The 21,574-nt window shown below is 39.5% G+C and overlaps 1 protein-coding gene across 1 annotated transcript in view; it reads left to right on the top strand.

Moving 5' to 3' along the window:
- Window positions 1-21,574, top strand: part of NPAS3 (neuronal PAS domain protein 3) — an 813,175-nt gene that overhangs the window by 783,654 nt on the left and 7,947 nt on the right. The window lies entirely within an intron of this gene.

Here is a 21,574-nt window from a genome sequence, read left to right as displayed (position 1 = left end):
TTTCAAGCAGTTGGAAAGGAATGTTGTAGATGTGCCAAGAAAAAAAAACACTTCATGGCAAATTGCCTATCCCAGATGACAGACTCCAAATTCAAATTAGGAAAGAGAAACGGGAAATCTACCTGGTATGGTGAAAACAGATGTACAGTCAAGATAAGAACTCCAGATTTGTCAGGCAGTGGCCATGGAAGAAGACGATACAGGCTTAGATTAAGTTGAGCAAGATTGAACCATAGCCTACCAGAATCTCGGTGCCTCAAAAGCAGAAGTGCAAGAGAAAAAGAGGTCTTTTTGTTTGAGATAACAATGCAGAAAAGATGATACTCTGAAGAGGAAACTGGAAGCCAAAGTGAAGAAGCTAGCAGACACTATAATAAAACAGAATCAAGATTTCAAGGAGTTGCAAAATAAAAAAGTGTGTACTTGAGAACTCTTGGTAGACTTACAAAAGAGAAGAGTAGAAAAAGTTAGGCATGCAGAGACTCAGAATGCAACTGCAGATCCTCAAATGGTAAACATAAGCAAAGGAAAACTAAAACTACAGTTGGGCATATTCAGTATGTATTGGTGCATTGACAATAAAACAGAAAAGGCAGAACTAGGAAGACCAGTACATCCTGCCTTCAATTCCATGTTATGCAGACACCAGAGAAGAAAATAATTAAGCTAAGGAAGAAAATGTTGCTCAAAACCACAAAATATTCAAGAATATTGTTGATGGTAAAATGACTTTAGTGGACCATTAGAAACTTTTGAAAAGCTTTAACACTATTTCAGATAAAATAAGACAAAAGCAACCTCTTGAATGCAACCAGAAGAAGAAAAACAGTGAAGAAGGTCTTCAAGTCTGTAACAGTGATAGTCTTTTATGAGTTCTATTTTACCCTTATACAAAGCTAATTGGAGTCAAAGGAAAAACTCCCATTGACGTCAGTGACCATTTAATTAAGGTCTAGCAGAACAAAAATGTAGTTGTGAAATCCTGCCTCCACTGAAGTAAATGGCAAAAAAATTCTACTGGCTTCAGTAGGACCAGGAGGTTTGTGTTTATTAATATTTGGTGCATTTTGTAAAGCATTGGGGAAGGAAAATAATAATGTATTCATTTAAGATTAAAGGCAGCTTGGGTGAAAATGATCATGAAATGATAGAGTTCATGATTCTAAGGAATGATAGGAGGGAGAACAGAAAAATAAAGACAATGGACTTCAAGAAGGCAGATCTTGGCAAGCTCAGAAAAGATCCCATAGAAAGCAAGTCTAAAGGAAAAAAAGAGTTAAGGGAGTTTTTTAAAGAGACATTATTAAGGTTACAAGAGCAAACTATCCCAATACATAGGAAAGATAGGAAGTACGGTAAGAGACCACCCTGATTTAACAAGGAGATCTTCAACAACTTGAAACTCAAAAAAAAAGGCATACAAAAATAGAAAATAGGTCATATTGTGAAAGATTAATATGAAAAAATCCAACACAAGCATATAGGGAGAAAATTAGAAAGGCTAGGGCATAACATGAGATCAAACTAGCTAGGAACATAAAGGATTACAAGAAAACATTTTACAAATACATAAGAAGCAAAAGGAAGACCCAGAGACAGGTTAGTCCGATAACTCATTGAGGAGGGAAAGACTAACAGAAAATGCAGCAATGGCCGAAGTGTTAAATGCCTTTTTTGTTTCAGTTTTCACCAAAAGGTTACCGGTGATTGGAAACTAACATAGTAAACATCAGTGAAAATGGGGTAGGAACTAAGCTAAAATAGGGAAAGAACAAGGTCAGAATTACTTAGACAAGTTAGATGTCTTCAAGTCTATAAAATGGATAGAGAACTGGCTAGAGCATAGGGCTCAACGAGTAGTGATCAATGGCTCCATGTCTAGCTGGCAACCAGTCACAAGCAGAGTTCCCCAGGTGTCGGTCCTGGGGCCAGTTTTGTTCAACATCTTCATTAATGATCTGGAGGATGGGGTAGATTGCACCCTCAGCAAGTTTGCGGATGACACTAAGCTGGGGGGAGTGGTAGATACCCTGGAAGGTAGGGATAGGATACAGAAGGACCTAAACAAACTGGAGGATTGGGCCAAAAGAAATCTAATGAGGTTCAACAAAGAAAAGTGCAGAGTCCTCCACTTAGGAAGGAAGAATCCCATGCACAGCTATAGACTGGGGACTGACGAGCTAGGCAGCAGTTCTGCAGAAAAGGACCTCGGGGTAACAGTGGATAAAAAGCTGGATATGAGTCAGCAGTGTGCCCTGGTTGTCAAGAAGGCTAATAGCATATTGGGCTGCATTAGGAGGGGCATTGCCAGCAGGACGCGGGAAGTGATTATTCCCCTCTATTCAGCATTGGTGAGGCCATATTTAGATTATTGTGTCCAGTTTTGGGCCCCCCACTACAAAAAGGATGTAGACAAGTTGGAAAGAGTACAGCGGAGGGCAACAAAAATTATTAGGGGGCTGGAGCACAGGACTTATGAGGAGAGGCTAAGGGAACTGGGCTTGTTTAGTCTGCAAAAGAGAAGAATGAAGGGGGATTTGATAGCAGCCTTTAACTACCTGAAAGGGGGTTCCAGGTAGGATGGGGCTAGGTTGTTCTCGGTGGTGGCAGATGACAGAACAAGGAGCAACTGTCTCAAGTTGCAGTTGGGGAGGTCTAGGTTGGACATTAGGAAAAAGTTTTTCACTAGGAGAGTGGTGAAGCAGGAATGGGTTACCTAGGGAGGTGGTGGAATCTCCATCTTTAGAGGTTTTTAAGATGAGGCTTGACAAAGCTCTGGCTGGGATGATATAGCTGAGGTTAGTCCTGCTTTGAGCAGGGGGTTGGATTAGATGACCTCTGAGGTCCCTTCCAACTCTAATATTCTATGATTCTAAGTCAGCAGGGCCTGATGAAATACATTTTAGAATATTTAAGGAACTGGCTGAAGAGCTCTCTGAGTCATTAGTGATTACCTTTGAGAAATTGTGGACGAGAGGAGAGATCCCAGTAGACTGGAAATGGGCAAATACAGTACTTATCTATAAAAAGAGGAATAAGGACAACCCAGGGAATTATAGACCGGTTAGCTTAACTTCAGTACTAAGAAAGATTGTGGAGCAAATAAACAATCAATTTATAAGCACCTAGAAGAGAGTAAGATGATAAGTAACAGCATGGACTTGTTAGGAACAAGTCATGCCAAACTAACCTAATATCCTTCTTTGACAGGGTAAAAAGCCTTGTGGATAGGGGGAAGCAGTAGATGTGATATGTTGACTTTAGTAAGGCTTTTGATACTGTTTCACGTGACCTTTCATAAGGAAACTAGGGAAATGTCACCTAAATGAAACTATTATAAGGTGGGTGCACAGTTGGCTGAAAACCTGTACTCAGAGAGTAGTTATCAGTAGTTCACAATCAAGCTGGAAGGGCATATCAAGTGGTGTCCCATAGGAATCTGTCCTGGGTCTGCTTCTATTCAGTATCTTCATAAATGATTTTGATAATACCATAGAGAATACACTTATAAAACTTACAGATGATACTGTAACCCCCTTTTTTTTTCTGGGTTACTTGGGAGCAGGCAAGACTCACCTGTGTGCACAGGCACCTAAGGTTGCTGACAACAAAGGGGATCCTGAGTATCCCAATGATGATGTAGGATAAGTGGGAATCTGCTATCCACCCCTCTGCTGCAGTCCTTTTACTCTTAAAGGAATTTAAAATTAGCGGTGTCTCCACCTGGCTGGACTCTGTACACGCTCAATAATGTGCCTTGGGAGTTTCCAGGACTAAACCTATTCTAATAATAACAATAATCTGTGGCATGGCTCTAACTCAAAAATACCAATTATACAAACTATGCATCCAATATACTTAACTTAGAGTTAACCCTTAACAAATTATCAAAATCATTTACTTAACAAATTAAGGAAATATGGCATAACTGACTGAAATTAAATATCATTACTATTTTAAATCCCTAAATCCACAGGGGCAGTTGAATAAAGCAATTAATAAATGTAGTATACAGTAATAAATGAAACTTGGCTAACTGGCATTTACACTGCCACTATTTACCCCACCTCTGGAGTGCACAGTCCCCTAGAGTTTAGAGCCTTAACCCCTTGCTTCCGTGGGCACGCTTGAAGCTCTGAAATAGATAGCACTCTGGGTATCACTCAGTGTATCAGTTCAGCTAAGGTATCAAGCTGAAGATTTGGAGTTGGCCCAACCAAATGTCAGCAGTCCTGGCCCTGATTCGAAGAGAACACCTCTCTGCCTCTTCTCAGGCCAAGTCAAAGTCTCTCTGCTGTGTCTCTTCCTTTACAAGCCCTGCCCCAAAACAAAGGGGGGGAGGGCACTAACACCACCTTCACTGCAGGCCCACCTCAGGCAGCTCCAGGCTCAGGCCCTGCCCTGGCTTGGGCAGTGCCTCCAACCTAAAAAGCTGGTGACTTGATCTCAACTCCAGCAGGCTCTCAGCAGCAGCTTTGGGACCCCCAGCAACAGTCAGCAGCAGCTTCCAGCAGCAGCCGCGCTCCACCCACAAAAGCAAATGGAGTCCACACATGTTTTTTTTCTGAGCTCCCTGGAAGAGGGAGAGTCTCGCTCCCTTTTCCCCAAGGTATCATGGGAGCTGTAGTCTCCCAGAATCTTCTCAACTGTAAAACTCCCAATTAAGTTCCCAGGCCCCTCAAGTACAGGGTGCCTACAATACCAAGCTGGGAAGGGTTGCAAATGCTTTGGAGGACGGGATTAGAATTCAAAATGATCTTGACAAACTGGAGAAATGATCTGAAATAAATAGAATGCAGTTCAGTAAGGACAAATCCAAAGTACTCCATTTAGGAAGGAATAATCAATTGCACAAATACAAAATGAGAAATGACTGCCTAGGAAGGAGTACTGCAGAAAGGATCTGGGGGTTACAGTGGATCACAAACTAAATATGAATCAACAATGTATTACTATTGCAAAAAAAGCAGACATCATTCTGGGATGTATTAGCAGGAGTGTTGTAAGCAAGTCATGAAAAGTAGTTCTTCCACTCTGTTTAGCACTCATAAAGTCTCAGCTGCATCCAGTTCTGGGCCCCACACTTTGGGAAAGATGTGGAGAAAAAGTCCAAAGGAGAGGAATAAAAATGATTAAAGGTCTAGAAAACATGACCTCCAAGGAAAGACTGAAAAAATTGAGTTTGTTTAGTCTGGAAAAGAGAAGGCTGAGGAGGAACATAACACCAGTCTTCAAATATGGAAAAAAGTTGTTATAAAGAATATAAGAATAGCCATAATAGAGCAGACCAATGGTCCATTTAGCCCAATATGCTGTCTTCCGACAATGGCCAATGCCAGGTGCTTCAGAGGGAATTAATAGAACAGGTAATCATCAAGTGATCCATCTCATCAGCCATTCCCAGCCTCTGTCAAACAGCAATCCCTGCCTATCCTGGCTAATAGCTATTGATGGACCTATCCTTCATGAACTTATCTAGTTCTTTTTTGAACCTCATTGTAGTCCTGATCTTCACAACATCCTCTGGCAAGGAGTTCCACAGGTTAACGCTGCGTTTTGTGTGAAGAAATACTTCCTTTTGTTCATTTTAAACCTGCTGCCTATTAATTTCATTTGGTGACTCCTAGTTTTTGTGTTATGAGATAATGAAATGATAATGTTATGAAATAACACTTCCTTATTTATTGTCTCCACACCAGTAATGATTTCATAGATCTCTATCATATCCCCCCTTAGTTGTCTCTTTTCCAGTCTGAAAAATCCTAGTCTTATTAAACTCTCATATGGAAGTTTTTCCATACCCCTAACCACTTTTGTTGCCCATCCCTGTATCTTTTCCAATTCCAATATACCTTTTTTAAGATGGCATGACCAGATCTGCATGCAGTATTGAAGATGTGGGCACAACATGGATTTATATAGAGACAATATGATATTTCTGTCTTATTATCTATCCCTTTCCTAATGATTCTCAACATTCTATTAGCTTTTTTGACTGCTGCTGCACATTAAGTGGATGTTTTCAGAGAACTATTCACAATGACTCCAAAATCTCTTTCTTGAGTGGTAACAGCTCATTTAGACCCCATCATTTTATATGTAAATAAACAGGAAAATGATAAATTGTTCTCCTTATCTACTGAGGACAGGACAAGGAGTAATGGGCTTAAATTGCAGCAGGGGAGATTTAGGTTAAATGTTAGGAAAAACTTCCTACCCATAAGGGTAGTTATCCACTGGAACAAATTACCCAGGGAGGTTATGGAATCTCCATAATTGGAGGTTTTTAAGAACAGGTTAGACAAACACCTGTCAGGGATGGTCTAGCAAATACTTAGACCTGTCTCAGTTCAGGGGACTGGATTAAATGACCTATTGAGGTCCCTTCCAGTCCTACATTTCTATGATTTTGTATCAGACACTGTTCTGAGAACCCCATTAGCACTGCTGAAAGCTGGAATAGTGCACACATTGTTAGAGTTCGAAACAAACTATTGTTAGCACTGCCTCTGATAAAAGAACACTAACATGCTATCTATGCATATGCCTGCTTTTACTTCCACAGGAAACAGTATGCCAATGATCCCACAATTGTTGAATCAATGGCTCAATCTCTTTTTAAAAATGAGATATGAGGATATTATCCCTATTTTGTTCCATTAAACTGTCTGATACCACAGTGCTTTGTGTAACAATTAAGCTACTAAGTGAGAATCCATCTCATAGTACTTCATAATTGTGTAGAAAAAAAATCCCATTTGATTTTGTCAAATACCTTTTCCATACCTATTGCAAAAACTGCCACTGGCTCACTAATAGTTATTGCTTGTTGTACCACATTTAACATTTTCTTTGTATTCTCTACCAGCAAACTGCTCTTCATAAACCCAACCTGATCAGGGTGTATTAGCTGGGATAATGCAACTGAGTATCCAGCATTTTCACTAATAATTTTCAGACATAATTTATAAGTGACACAGGCCTCTAGCTACCACATTCTACTGACTTTATACCGGCTTTCCTTAATAAGATTATAGAAGCTTTATTCAGAGTTCCAGGCAGCAGCCTTTCCTCACACGAGTGGTTACGGGCACTCAACAACAGGGGAGTTAATGGATCACTGAACTTTTGATAAAACTCATAAGAAGCCCTGTTGTCCTCAGGTACTTCCTTTTTAAAAATATCTGTTCGTTTCCCCCAACATCTGGTTGTTGTACAGAGCCCTAAATGCATAACATAAACAATAAGCCTCCTCTCTCCAGGAAAAATGGAATCTTTCTGGATTTGCATTAACAATCAGTTGCATCATTATATATCTGTAGCATACCGCTCACATACAGTATACATACCTATTACTGTTACAATTATATATTTTAATAAACAATATTTGTGAGCTAAATCAGTGGTTCCCAACCTTTTTGGCTCAAGGGCCACAGATATCATTTTTACAACCTGGAAAGGCCACCAGTCTCCACCAGCAGGCCCCCTTCCCCCCATTTCAGCCAGACAGAAGGAGTTCCCTGGCTGCAGCAGGGAAACCGCATGCATCCTCTAGCCCTGTGTGCTCCACTTGGGTCCCTAGGCAGTGGCTCCCTTCTGCAGCCAGGGGAATGGGAGATCAATGCACCTCTCCCTCTGGCTCCAGCAGAGACCTCAGCATCTATGGACCTAGGTGGAGCACTTTCCCGTGCTCCCTGCTACAGCCAAGGGGAGGGGAGCACTGATCTCCCATCCCCTTGGCTGCAGCAAGGAGCCTGTACCGGTCTTTTAGCCCTGTGGAAACACGCTCCACCTGGGTCCTTAGGCAGTGGCTCCCTTCTGCAGCCAGCAGGAGTGGAGCCACGGACCATTTTGAAAGCCCCATGGGCCACTTTTGGCCCCCGAGCCACAGGTTGGGAGCCATTGGGCTAAATAGTCAAAAAGATCTCAGTGCAGCCTCAAAAATTATTCCCATGGCTTTCACATGTAAGTTTATCTCCATGCAAAAATGTGGCTTTGTGCAGACAAACTACTTTTGTGTATACAAATTTGGGTAGGTAGGAATCTAACCAGCTAATTTACATGCACAAGTTTCATATTTTTGTACACATACCAGAATGAACAAATGAAAATATACACGTTGATGCAATTTTAGTGGCTGCTTCGAAAAACTGGGGCTATGTGGGTAAATACAGATTCATGATAGATGATGCACATGACATATGTTCAGTTCAGGGGCTGAGATATGGGGTTGTGTGTTATCTGTAAGAAATATGCTGTTTGTTCCTCAGTACATACGTTATAGATGCTTTTAGACTTAAAACTTACAAGCCACAGTAGAGGTACAGGTACAGTGAGACACAAATGCAGCCACTAGCTCTCAGCCTTAGGGTGCATTAAGAAGATGCATGGAGGGGAATAGGAGGAATCTTCCACCTCCAGTCACTGGGGCTGCCTTATATCTGCTACTAAAGCCGTGAGGCTGCAGGAGCACCCTCATTGTCCTTATTCACCTCTTAGTAGCATGAAAAGGATAGGCAGATCCTCATAGCAGTGGATCCTCTGACAACAACTGTGCCTGCAAGGAGCCACCACAGAGCTAATCCGCATGTCAAGTGAAGGGAGCTCAGTTCAGTACCTGTATGTTTCCCCTGATTCCTGGGTCCCTGCTCAGTGAAACTACGTCTATTCCAATGCCAGGAGACTCTCTGTGGCCTATGAGTTGGGTGCCCAAATAAATACAATTACTGTTGAGTTTGGTTGTAACACTGTCTCCAATATACAGTATGCTTTGAAAAAATGAGGACAGGGTGGGGCAAAGCGGATTTGACACCCACTGCTCTATAGAGTGTAACACTTTACCAGGTGAAAAAGCTTTTCTTCGCTTGCCTCTCTTGTCGCACGGATGCTTGCTACTGCTCCTATTTCAAGAAGTCTGTTTGTTGCTAAGAATGAATGGATGTCACATACTGCAGAGGCATATGTCCCCAATTAATTGAAAAAATTAATGATGTTCACTGAGCAGTTACATCAAGTACTTTCTGGCTGGGAAACCAGACAGGATATAGAAAAGTCAAGACCTCTTGAGGAAGCCCTGAATATACTCTTGGACAAATGTAGGACAATGTACTGGAATTTGAAAATGAATATATTGCTTGTAAGAACACTGTCACAAGCATGGTATATATTGGTATATAATAAGTGCTTTTTCATTTTGGAATCCTAATTGAGGTCTAAATTCGGAAACCTGACACTGACAAAAAAGATACTTGTCATCCTCAGCTTTTGCTTGGAAGAACGTCATCCTATTTCTTCATGATTTGATTTACAGCTATAAGAAATACAATTCCTCAGGAACTGTGAGCAAGGGCAGTTCATTTCCCCAAAAAAGCAAAGGTCTCTGATGAATACGTTTGGTAGCATTCTCTCTGATCTACTTTTATCTGGTTTCTAGTAGTTGGAATAATCCAGATTTTCTGAAAATAAACCACTCCACATTTACCTTGTTCACCACTCCCCTGTTTTCAAGGGATCTTGCCCCTCAATATGCTTTAAAATCAGTTATATATTCATGATTTCTTTGTCTTGTTCAGAAGGAAATTCCTATTGGCATATAAAATATTGCTTAGTGATTTAGCCTACCAGCTGCAATTGAACTAACCCTTTCAACTCATGCACATCAGTTATAATTTTGGTTCTCTTAATAACCTCAAACACATGAAAAACAAATAGAATGAGTTGATAAGTCCTAACAGTAAAATACACTTCATATAGTTTGCCATCATGCTGTGGAATAACTCCACAATGTCAAGTAGCACACAATTAGTAAAACTGTAGGGGGAAAAAAAGAAGTGTTTTGATCCTGAGAAATTTTGATCCTAATCAGATTGAAATTTCAATGCTCTTGTAGTGCTTAATATCTTCAATCACAAAAATAAAATCAAACTGATTCCAATGTCAGGTTTTTGCATTCTGTGACTGAAGTAAAATGATAAAATACACAAATGAATCTCTTTGTTGTACGAGTTTATTATCATCACTAAGAAACAAGACTGATTCTAAATTAGTGTGATAGAATGTCTGATGTTTAACTAATCCTTAAACCAAGCCAGTTTAGGTAGCCTGACAGGAGTATAGTACATTTTGGTTTATAAGCATTGCAAGAATGGAGGACTGCCTAACTGTTTGCACAGTAACCTGCTTGACCAAACTATAGGCTGACATGGGCATCTGCTTCAGAGAGTGACACATGCATGGCCTTTGCCTGGAAATAGTGGTGATACAGGAGTCAGAAGGAAGAAAGATAAGGGGAAATGGAGATAAAATTAAGGGACTGATAAAAGAAAGCATATAAAGAAAACAGATTTGTTTTGTATTGAAAAAAATTACATCTCTGTCTGGTTTTAACACAAGCAGTTTTTGTTTTGCAATCTTACTCCCTCATAATTACTTCTAAGTCAGTACCATTACATAGCTGAAATCACTTGTTTCTGTAATTATTTAAAGCTAGTGTCTGGATTCTGTCTTTCTAAGTATGGAAGCCATCATCACACTCTCTGAGCACCATGCAGACATTAATGAATTTATCCTGGCAACACCCCTGTGAAGTAGCAAAGTATTTTTCCCATTTTACAGATGTGGAACTGCATCACAGAGCTGTTCCATTGTGTACAAATATTGAAAGAGTCATTGGGCCATAGATAGAGAGCATGAGAATGACTCTAAAGCCTGGTGGTTAAGGCACCCACCCAGCAGGTGGGAGAACCCAGAGGCAAGTCCAATTACCTCCTATTCAAATCCTTTCTCCTCCTAGTGGGAGGAATCAAATCTGGGTTTCCCACATCCCAGTTGAGTGCTCTAACCACTTCCTCCTCATCCTGCTAAGTTTTAAATGGGACTGGATCTGGCAGGCAACCTCTGAGTAAACCTATTGGAATGGGCCCCATCAGCGAAGACATTTACCCTGATTTGTGGTTCATTCTGGGGCTTAGGCAGCAGAGGGGTGTCCAGACACCTACACCAAAGCAACAAATACATGCCAAGGCAGCAAGTTACATACCCAGGTAACTCTTACCCTGAAAATGTAGGCACCAAGTGATTTTAGGCACCTACACTGTTCATCCAGAGTTTTGTGGATCCCAATGGAGCCTAAAACTGGGACTTCAGCACTTAAAACCAGACTTGGGCACCTAAGTGACTTGCCCAAGATTGCACAGGAAATCTGTGGCAGAGACCAGGAGTTGACTTCAGATCTCCTGGTTCCTTATCTAGTACCTTAACCACAACGCCATCCTTACTAGCACTGTAAGGGCACAAGTAGAAGGAAAGGGTACCCTTGCGGCAGAGCCAAGCAATCCATGTCCTTGGGCTACACAAGCAGAAGACACAGGAGTCTGGTGCAGCTGACGTAGCTAGCAAAGCTGAGGTGTGGGAGCCCCTCACTTGCACAAATGAGCTGGTGCAAGGCGAGTAGCCACTGCTGAGTGCACTACCTCTGAGATCCAGGAGCTGTTATTTTTGTCTCATACATAGGCTTTAATTGGGGTTGTCATACCAGATCAGACCACTGCTCCATCTCTTCCTGTATTCTGTTTCTCACATGGGCCAGTTCCATATGCTTCAGAGAGAGGCGTAAGAAACTTTGCAGCAGGCAGTTATGAGATTAGCTGCCCATAGAGAAGGATATTTTTTCCTGTCCTCCATTAGCTAGTGGTTGGTTTATGCCGCAAAGCATGAGGATTTATATCCCTTCCAAAATACTTGGTAGTAAGCAGTTCTTGGTCTTGTAATTATGGATCTTCTTATTATCCATATAAATATCCAATTGTTTTTTGAATCTGGATAAACTCTTGGCTTTAATGATATCTTGTGGCAGTGAGTTTCACAGGCTAATTGTTTGCTGTGGGACAAAATATTTCTTTTCTTAGCTTACCAGCGGCATCAACTCTTTTGAATAGTAAATAAAACAGAAGCGTCTACAAGGCTAAACCTCTAGGGTCTTTAACCATTAGGCTGCTGGACCTGAACTTGCCATTTCTTAATGGCAATTTTTTGCCTTTTCCAGCAAAGTGATATACAGTTATGTTGTGTGATACCTAAGATATAGTTTGCATCAATACCCTGTAAATTCTTTCCTGATGCTATTTCGTCTCCAAATCAAATCCAACTGTTTAATGCAGTGCTAATTAGTACATCCCCATTTCAGTTTGTAGACTCTCCATTGTAATTCCTTCATAGCTCATTTTTTTTCAAAGCAGAGCATCAATCAATGTAAATGACCTGCCAGCCTAGGCAACACAAGATGTCCTCCATGCATTTGTCATTAGCCACTGAAACAAAGGGAATAGTGAACTGTATATTTCGGTGTATTCAGTAATTTTTCATAAAAATGAAAACCGCAAAAGAAGACAAGGGGAAGAAAGTTTGGTAGATTGGCCAATTGCATTATCAAAACCTTGGGGAACCTTTGTCTGAATTCTGCCTGCACCATCTCTGAAGGGCTTTTTGTACTTGAAAGAACAGAAGAATTCTCATGTGACATCTCTGCAATATGGTCATGTACCTGCCCATTAGCCAGGTAAACTTTATACCCAAACTTTTGTCCCATTTTATATTAAAAACATGCATGCAGCACTGATCATGTTTCTGCTATTTATTACAGCTGTTTTGGTAATGAGCCCTATAATGAAGGTTGAGTTTCGATGTCTATTCAGAACCTTGCTGCTTTTTCAGTTTCTCTTAATCACCTAAAAAATAATTCTCTTTGAGCTGAAATTTTCCAAACCAAAGGTGAATTTATATTTTGGAATGTTTCCGCAAAATTGGCTATTGGAGAGGTGTATGCTTGTGATAAATTGCAGAACCACATTAAATTGCAAGCCATGTCGATGACAGTATTTATTGTGCATCTCTTACAACTTCACCTGCACTCTGTCCACAAAACCATTTCTCTTGTGACTGTTTCTAATATTCCAACCTGTGAGCCACTTCAAACAGATGGCATTTTAAAAATGTATGGGGGGAGGGGGGAGAAGTGTCCTTGCCACAAAACGGTTTTCTGTTTTTCCCTAATTGCTGCATTTTCCTCCAAAATTACACATTATTCTGCGATATAGAATGGACAATGTTCAGTTCTGGATCAGTGACAGATCTTGGAATCACTGTGGATAGTTCTCTGTAAACATCCATTCAATGTGCAGTGGCAGTCAAAAAAGTTAATAGAATGTTGGGAATCATTAGGAAAGGGATAAGACAGAAAAGATAGTATTGCCTTTTTATAAATCCATGGTATGCCCACATCTTGAATGCTCTGTGCTGATCTGGTTGCCCCATCTCAAAACAGATATATTAGAATTGGAAAAGTGCAACAAACATTATTAGAGGTCTGGGAAAGCTTCCATATGAGGAGAAATTAAAACGACTGGGACTTTTCAGCTTGGAAAAGAGACGACTAAGGGGGGGACAAGATAGAGGTCTATAAAATCATGACCAGTGTGGAAAAAGTAAAAAAAGGAAGCGTTATTCACTCTTTCTCAAAACACAAAAACTAGGACTCACCAAACGAAATTAATAGGCAGCAGATTTAAAATGAACAAAAGGAAGTATTTCTTCACACAACACACAGTCAACCTGTGGGACTCTTTGCCAGAGGATGTTGGGAAGGCCAAAACTATAACGAGGTTCAAAAAAGAACTAGATAAGTTCATGGAGGATAGGTCCATCAATGGCTATTAGCCATAATAGGCAGGGATGCTGTTTGCCAGAGGCTGGGAATGGCCGATGGGATGGATCACCTGTAATCTATTGATGATTACCTGTTCTATTCATTCCCTCTGAAGCACCTGGCATTGGCCACTGTCAGAAGACAGGATATTGGGCTAAATGGACCATTGGTCTGACCCATCATGGCCGTTCTTATGTACTATCTTGTGACCAAATGAGTTAGAAAAGGAGTGTTAGCCCATCTATTACTGATAAGTTTTCTTCTTTCCTAGGCCTGGACAGTTGAACCCATGGTGCTAAGGGAGACTGGCTTTCTAGGTGAAGGGATACAAAGATAGTATCAATAAAAAGATAAACTCTCTAAAGTAGTTCTGTAAAATATGATGTAGCCAAAACCAAATACATGGTGGTGTGGCAAATAGGTTTTGTTAGCACTTCTTTGGGAGGACTTGCACAAATCAGTTGTAGCTTTGCCTCTCATGAATAATGTGGCCACTTCTGGACCAATATGATTTTTAAGATCTGATAACTTACAAACCATTTGGGCTGGCATCCAGGTATGTATCTCATTGGGAAGCTAAGAATCTCCCTTCTAAAGCATTTGTTTTTAACCCTAAACAGTTGAAAGATATTGCTCCTTAATATCATGGTTTATCGAGAAGCTCTTTTATTTACGGTTTAGAGATTTTTAAAGTTAGTGATAATTTTTCGCTCCCTGAGATCTGCAGCAATGGACTCATGGCAATAAGGCAACTTCTTTTTACAGGCACAAATAATTTAATTTAAAACAAAATAACAATAAACTTACAAAAAAATCTTACATAGCTTTTCTGCGAAATGTGGCATGAAGAGTATGCATGATGCTTTGTGATGGTTAAAACGGCAGGTTGGCGTTCATTTGGGATTATGTGCAGTAGAGGTTTCCAGCTGTGACATATTACAGTAAGTGTAGAGGTTTTGTCATGCGGACTCGTGTCCTGTGGGAGTTGGGCTGAGATAACTAAATTCATTTCACCCAGTACCACAACCTGAACATGAAATTTCCTGTATTTCAAGTTACTTGTTTGACTAAATACACAGAGTGAGAGACTGTTCTCACAATATTTTGGCTAGAGATGAACCTGAGCCACAAAGTTTGGATTAGGATCAGGATCAAATTTCTTCAAAGTTTGGATCTGGCCCATCTTTAATTGTAGCTCCTCCCACAACCAGGAAACAAAGAGGAGCCGAAAGATGAAAATTTGTGTTTTAAAAAAGATAACTAAAAGATAGCTTTTATTTTATCTATATAGGGTGCTTAGCCCTACTCTCATTTGGTTTCACAAGGATTTAGATGTGTGACTTCCATATGAATCAAGATAAGACAGTATCCTTTAGTGTGGCAGCAAATAACAGATTGCTGGCCACATCTTAAGATTTTTAAAATGAAATTTGTAGAGGTTTAAAAGATTTATTATAGATGAGCAAGCAGTTGGATGGGAATTTGGGTATTATCAAGCCAGAATTTTCTTTTAAAAACATAAACTGTGAGTTCCTTCTGCCTTTGGAATTATGTCCCTAACTTTCGAGAGCTCCTACTGTACCAGCTGTTATTTCTTTTAGCAAATATTTATATTGTGATAGCAACTGAAAGCCTCAGTCAAGATTAGGGCCCCATTGTGATAGGTGCTGTACAATACAGAAAAGAGATTTTCAGCCCTAGGCTGCATTTTCATGTCATGCCGTGAGGAAGGAGGGTAATGCATTTTTTTAAAAGCCTTACTGAATGCTGTTTACTTAATCAACTGTAAATGTATTTGGGGGAAGGAGGAATCTCTTGTGAGATTACATATCGCTAACGGCCAAATTGTGCCATTTAGTATTGGGGGTGTGGATCCACATCACCCCGGGGGACCCCTGGAAGGGATCATACACAAGAGAGGCAGAATTCTTCCCTATGTAGGCTGCATTATCCTTTAGCTTAGTGTGCAGAGAATGCATCTGTAAGCATTCCTTGCACACTTCCCGCACCTCCACCCCACCCCTGTATATTAGATAGTAAATCAAATTGTTTGGGGAGAATTAAATAGATGTATGTGGTTGCTCATAGAGCATATACAGGTCTTCCATCCTGTAGCCCATAACTCAGTTTAAGTATCAAACATAATTTAACTTTGCTAAATATTGCTCAGTACTTTTTTTTATTGCTAAAAACCAATTTGTGGATGCCTACTATTTAAAACATCTAACTCACTAATTGCAAAATCTATAGAAAAGTCTCTACTGCATCAAAGGCTCAGTTGATCCTATGAGCAGTTATAAATGAAAAACTGTCTCTGTTTCAAGCAAATAAGGCACTTAATGCACTCTTTCTGGCTGTGATGCTCTTTTCCCTGTGGATTTTGAAAATGACCTTCCTGTAAGCATCAAGGACTGTAACTTTTCAGATAAAGAAACTTGTTCTTGTTTTAAGTCTATGCCAGGTTCATTCCCCTATAGCCCACAGTTTTCAAAAGCAGAAGAAAAAGTAATCCAGACTTTTTTTTAAAAAACCTCTGTTTCCAGAATGAAGTTACTCTGTCAAGCTTGCCTTGGGCCTTAGGTGGAGAAGTGGAGATTAAAGAGTCAGTATTCCTTTTCATGTTTCATCTGCCAGTTTTGCGAATGTAGAAAGAGAACTGGTGGCTACAGCTAAGCATCCAACTGTGGTGTTAAGTACAGAGTTTTCTTCCCCTTGCAATAAATTAAAAATGTTTTTGAGTTTATAGCGGAAGGAATTCAGCATCAATACTACACAGACATTGATTCAGGTATCCTGTGGAGGAGGGTGACTACCACTGCAGATGTAGCCTCAATATAATGAACCTCTTTGTGGGGCTGTGTGACTATGAAGTGTTAACTGTAAGATGATCTCATCATTTCCTATTTACTCCATACTTACCTGAATACACAATTTACTGTAACTTTTAAATGCATGCACACTAGTAAAATGTCCTTTTGTAAGAGGAATCCATAAAAGAGTGCTTTTGGGTAAGCGATTTCTTCATCTCTTCTTCAAACTGAATTAGACTACTTCCTTTTTTTAAAACACAAATCACTCACTATTTAAAAGCTTTGGCTTTGATTTCTCAGAACATCCCTACAGGAAAAAAACAAGTTTTTCTTTTTTTTTTTTTAAACCATATTTCTAAACACAACCTAGTACTGATTTATTTTGATTTACTAACAAAATTATGTTCCTGTGAAGAATACTGGCTTCTTCTCCCCGTCTCTCCCTGCCCCCATTTCACTACAAGTACATTGCTGTGTGCAAACTCCAGGCAGAACTGAAATCCCTCCGTTGGGAGCTGTGTACATATCAATATATTTGTATTTAGGGAAATGTGAGTCAGATTTTTTTAATTCTTCGTGAGACATACTGTACATTACTTGCATGCTAACCACTGAGCTCAAACCAAATAATTAGATAGCATTTAAACAAATTTCAATAAAATGTAGCATCCTCCATTTTAAGGAACAGGAATGTATAATTGATATAAAGGTCATTTGTTCTAAAACATTTGTTCTTTTTAATTTTCTTTTAATTAAACATTCTTTTATTTGCCCCACACACATACTTCATTTCCCTCCCCTCCCCCATTCCACTCTCTTTGGTGACACTGGTGGTTTCCCTATTGTAAAATTATTTATGCCAACTATTAAGCCAAAAACTAATGCAAGAAAGATGATCCAAGATTTACCTTCATTTCTCTTTTCCTCTCTCTCCCGCATATGTGGAACTCCCCTTACTATCAAAGAGAGTTACCTGTGTTCAGGAAAAGAAGAAGCAGCCTTTAAGAGAAGAGTCATTTGTTGAGCTCTTCTAACAAAACACTACATCATCAGGACCCAATCCTGCAAACAATTAAGCACACATAACTTTACTCATGTGAGCTGTCCCATTGACTTAAGTGACCAGTCCTTCTGAGTTTCTCATCAGTAAAATTACACACATGCTTCAATGTTTGCAGGACCGGGCACTCCATGTACACTTTACACTAGTAAATAGACAATCCGTATTTAAAACTATTTGGACTTTGTCAATGTACAGAAATACAGGGGTTAATCCTGGTCCTCAGTGAGGACTTTATTTAGGTAAGGAGTCGCCACTTGGACCAAATAATGTTACTTTTTCAAATGTTTATGTTAAGTTTAAACGTATGGCCCCTTAACTCTTTTCCTTTTAACTACATATAACTTTCCGGCCACAGTTTAGGTTTGGCTGAATTTTTATTTATTTTTACTTATTTACTTATTCATTAATTTGGTAAATAATTCCCTCTGTCTCTGAAAAGGTAAATCTTAAAAAAAACAAAACAAAACCCAACACTTAGATCAGTAATGATTCAGTTACTAATTAGTTATATCAGTGTTTTTTATTTTTACTTCCAAAAATGGTGTTCTAATTTAAAACATGTTACACATTTCCTCAGTATCGTCATCTGGTTTCTAAATCTAAACCTGGGGAAAACAACAGCTGCAAAATAACATAAACCAGTAGAGGTTTCGATGCTTTTTCTGCTTTCTGTCTCATCAGACGTATGGCTCTTATTTACAGGCTACAAAAATATCTTTCGAATTCGGTATGAGGGACCTGATGAACTTGAAAGAAGCTGTAAGATTTAAATTCTAGCAGACTGTGGCACAGCTTAAATCCTGCTGGTTTGCCATTGAGGTTCTATATAGAGAAAGGATCTTTATCCTGCATCATGGTCTTTCCTTCAATATATGGTCTTAATGTCTCCAAATCCCTCATTTGAAACATTTGCTGATGAGAAAGAAGGTTGTGTTTATGGTTACATACCTGGCCTGGCCAAACCCTGGAGAAAGTGCTGGGATCACAGTAGGAATTCTGAAGCTAGGTGGGCTGCTTGGAAGGCTCGTTTTCATGACAGCGTCCCAAATACTCTTCATATTCATAGCAGTGCTGGTACCTGAGCTCTGGAAAAGCCAGAAAGGTTTGCATGTGACTGCACTGAGTTCTCTTCTGTGTGCTGAAAGTTTTGGAAAGACTTCATATCAAGGAGTTTTTGGTAAGGCTTTAATTTTGCCTGTTTTCCCATAGTTCTGAAATAAGACCCATTCTGCTCAGGATTCAGATTTTCTGAGTGGTGCAAACAACCAGTACCCAGCAAAGGAAAGGTACAGAAGGAAGGAAAGGTTTTGTGGTTCAGGAATGGGACAGAGAGAACTGAGAGATCTGGCTCTGCCACAGAATTCCTATATGATCTTGGGCAAGGCACTGAACCTCCTACTGCCTCAGTTTCCAATCTATGAAAGTCAAGCTGTGAGGGTAGTTGCTGTTGCAAGGCACTCGCTATGATCAGTGTAAGTTACCAGTGAGACATGGTACACCCAATTTACAGACCAATAAGGATTTCTTAGATAGTTAGTTCAATACAAAGCCAAAAATTAATAATATATCCATACTCACTAGACCCAAGGAGTTATGTGTTCATTCCAGAAGCTATATACAAGAAAGGCTGTCTTCAGGATCCCCGCCAGGTGATCAAACCAGCAACATCTCCTGCAGAACCAGGTGGTGATGAAGTGCGCTCCCGAGTTAGAGTGGTGGCTTTTTTTATACCCTTTTTTACACAACCTCCATTTATTTACTTATCTTAGGTGACGTTTTCATGTCCTTCACTTTCTCTGTCCTTCACTGTTAGTAATAACTAATATTCATGTTCTCACCATGATAAATTGGAGCAAAACAACATCCGGCAGTGGGAGAGATGGTGGGAAAAGAGCACCCCTTAACATAAAATGTATAAACTCTTGTCCTTGTTCATCTTTATCTATGTGCAGCCACAAACTAACAAGCTATGTGCTGTATTGTGCCAAACCCACATTCGTTATTGTTTGCGGTGGGCATGCAGAAACTAAGGTACCACAAGGTTACTCAGAAAGCTACTGGTCTCTGCCAAATATAAAAAGCAGTCAGGCTGCTGAGGCCTACGCCTCAAACAGTGGTCAAGCAACTCACCAGTGGTCAAGCAACTCAGGCCAAGCTAGGCCTCCAACAGTTGTGAGGCTTAATTCTTTAATATTTTTAAAGCACTTTGAGGTCCTCAGATGGAAGCTATTATAAAAGTGGATGGTAATCAATTAATTATTACTATTTACAAGGTTAGATAGATTTCACTCCATCTTCCATACACCTGTATGTTCTTAGTTTTTCAGCTTTCCAGGGATATTAATTTCATCATCAGCCATTGATAAGGATACCTTGGAATTTACTATTTGACTGAAATGGAAAATTCTAACACAGGAAAACCTTAAGCAGTGTTTTTCTTCCTTTCCTCTCTGAGTCCTCATCCTAGAATGTAACTAATAACAACTACAAAGTTGGGATAATTTGCATAAAATTGCTGTCTCAAGTTGCATGCCACAATGGTTTGACAGAAAAGCTATATCGTAAGTAGCTAGTATTTTACCTGCTTTCTGCTTCACTATGCAGTTTTGTATCCTATGAATCAGCCTAGCAGAACGCTTGAAACTTAGACTTGAATACAAAAAACAAAATGTAGGGAATCTGAAGGAGCCTCCAATTAGAAATAAATGCAGAAGTGTAGGCAACTTTAGCTTGTTTACAAAATGCCACAACCTAAATTGCAAATATTTGCTGATATTACAGCGGGAACCTGATTTACGTTGGAAATTCATGGTCAGACGTGCCCATATTTTAACTTTTAAAAAAATGTAATACTTTACAACGTTTTTGGAGTCGAAGTAAGATGTACAAGTGTGCATGTGTGTGTGTGTGTGTATCTTTCTCTTTAGGTGTATAATTTTATGGGTTTAGATACAGATAGAGACAGAGTGATAATTTGAGGAATATACATTCGCTTAACTTGAAAACTCTGAAGTGTCATTTGCAACTCTATAGTAGGAACTTCAACAGCATTTTCCAAAGTGACTTTTTTCTTCTTCTCTCACCCCCCCCGCCCCAAAATCAAAATGTACTTCATGAAACTATTGTATATGAAGCACTTATTAGCCGTAATTAAATGGACAATATGAATTTACTACGTCTTTAGGACTCTGGCTTGTTCTGGTTTAGAGCAAAATGATTAATGCAAATACATATTACTTGAGATAACCATTTAGCAGCTAATTTAGCCAAATTTATTACAGCAGTTAGAGGTTTTTCATTTTAGCAGACGGAGACAAGGACATGCCAAAAGCAGAAGGTGTGTATGAATGCACACTGCCCTCTAGTGCACAAAGCTTCTTGGGATTAACAGAAAATACAGACAAGCAGAGTATGCACTGAAGCAATAATATTCCGATTTATATATTCTAAGAATTCTTTAACATAATGCCAGTGTATACTACTTTATTTTGATGAAGGATAAGCATCTCATTCTCCTTTTTAGCACAGAAATAATCAGATACAAATCAAATCATTTTAACTTGGCAACATTTTGATTAGCGAATCATTTTAAACTTTTGTATTTTTAAACTGTCTTTCTGTGGGCATTTCATATCACAGTTTCATTACTCATTCTCCATGCCTGGTTATATTTCAGACGCTGCAGAGAGCTGTCACTGTGTTTGACTCTAACCAAAAGACAATTCTGCGCCTCCCTTATGCCACAGTTTCTTTTTCAATCTGTTGGTAGATTTATTTTACTCCAGTTTTAAGCAAAGTCTCCCAAATCGACCAATGGAGATTTGGTTCATCTGAGAACTGTAAATTCTGTTTGACATGATCAAAAGAAACAGATCTATAAATTCAGTAGTTGATATCACCTGCAATAAGGAGCAATGATCAAAGAACAGAGTAGAGTATCTTCCCAAACCTTTCAAATATGCAGTCTTTCAAAAGAGTTCTATGTAGGAGCTATGAGTA

Source organism: Emydura macquarii, unplaced genomic scaffold, assembly GCF_026122565.2.
Source record: "Emydura macquarii macquarii isolate MOO-44397 ecotype Brisbane River unplaced genomic scaffold, CSIRO-AGI_Emac_v2 contig_374, whole genome shotgun sequence".
NCBI classification, from domain to species: Eukaryota; Metazoa; Chordata; order Testudines; family Chelidae; genus Emydura; species Emydura macquarii.
Note: the sequence above shows the minus strand (reverse complement) of the source record. Positions and strands in the feature narration are given on the sequence as shown.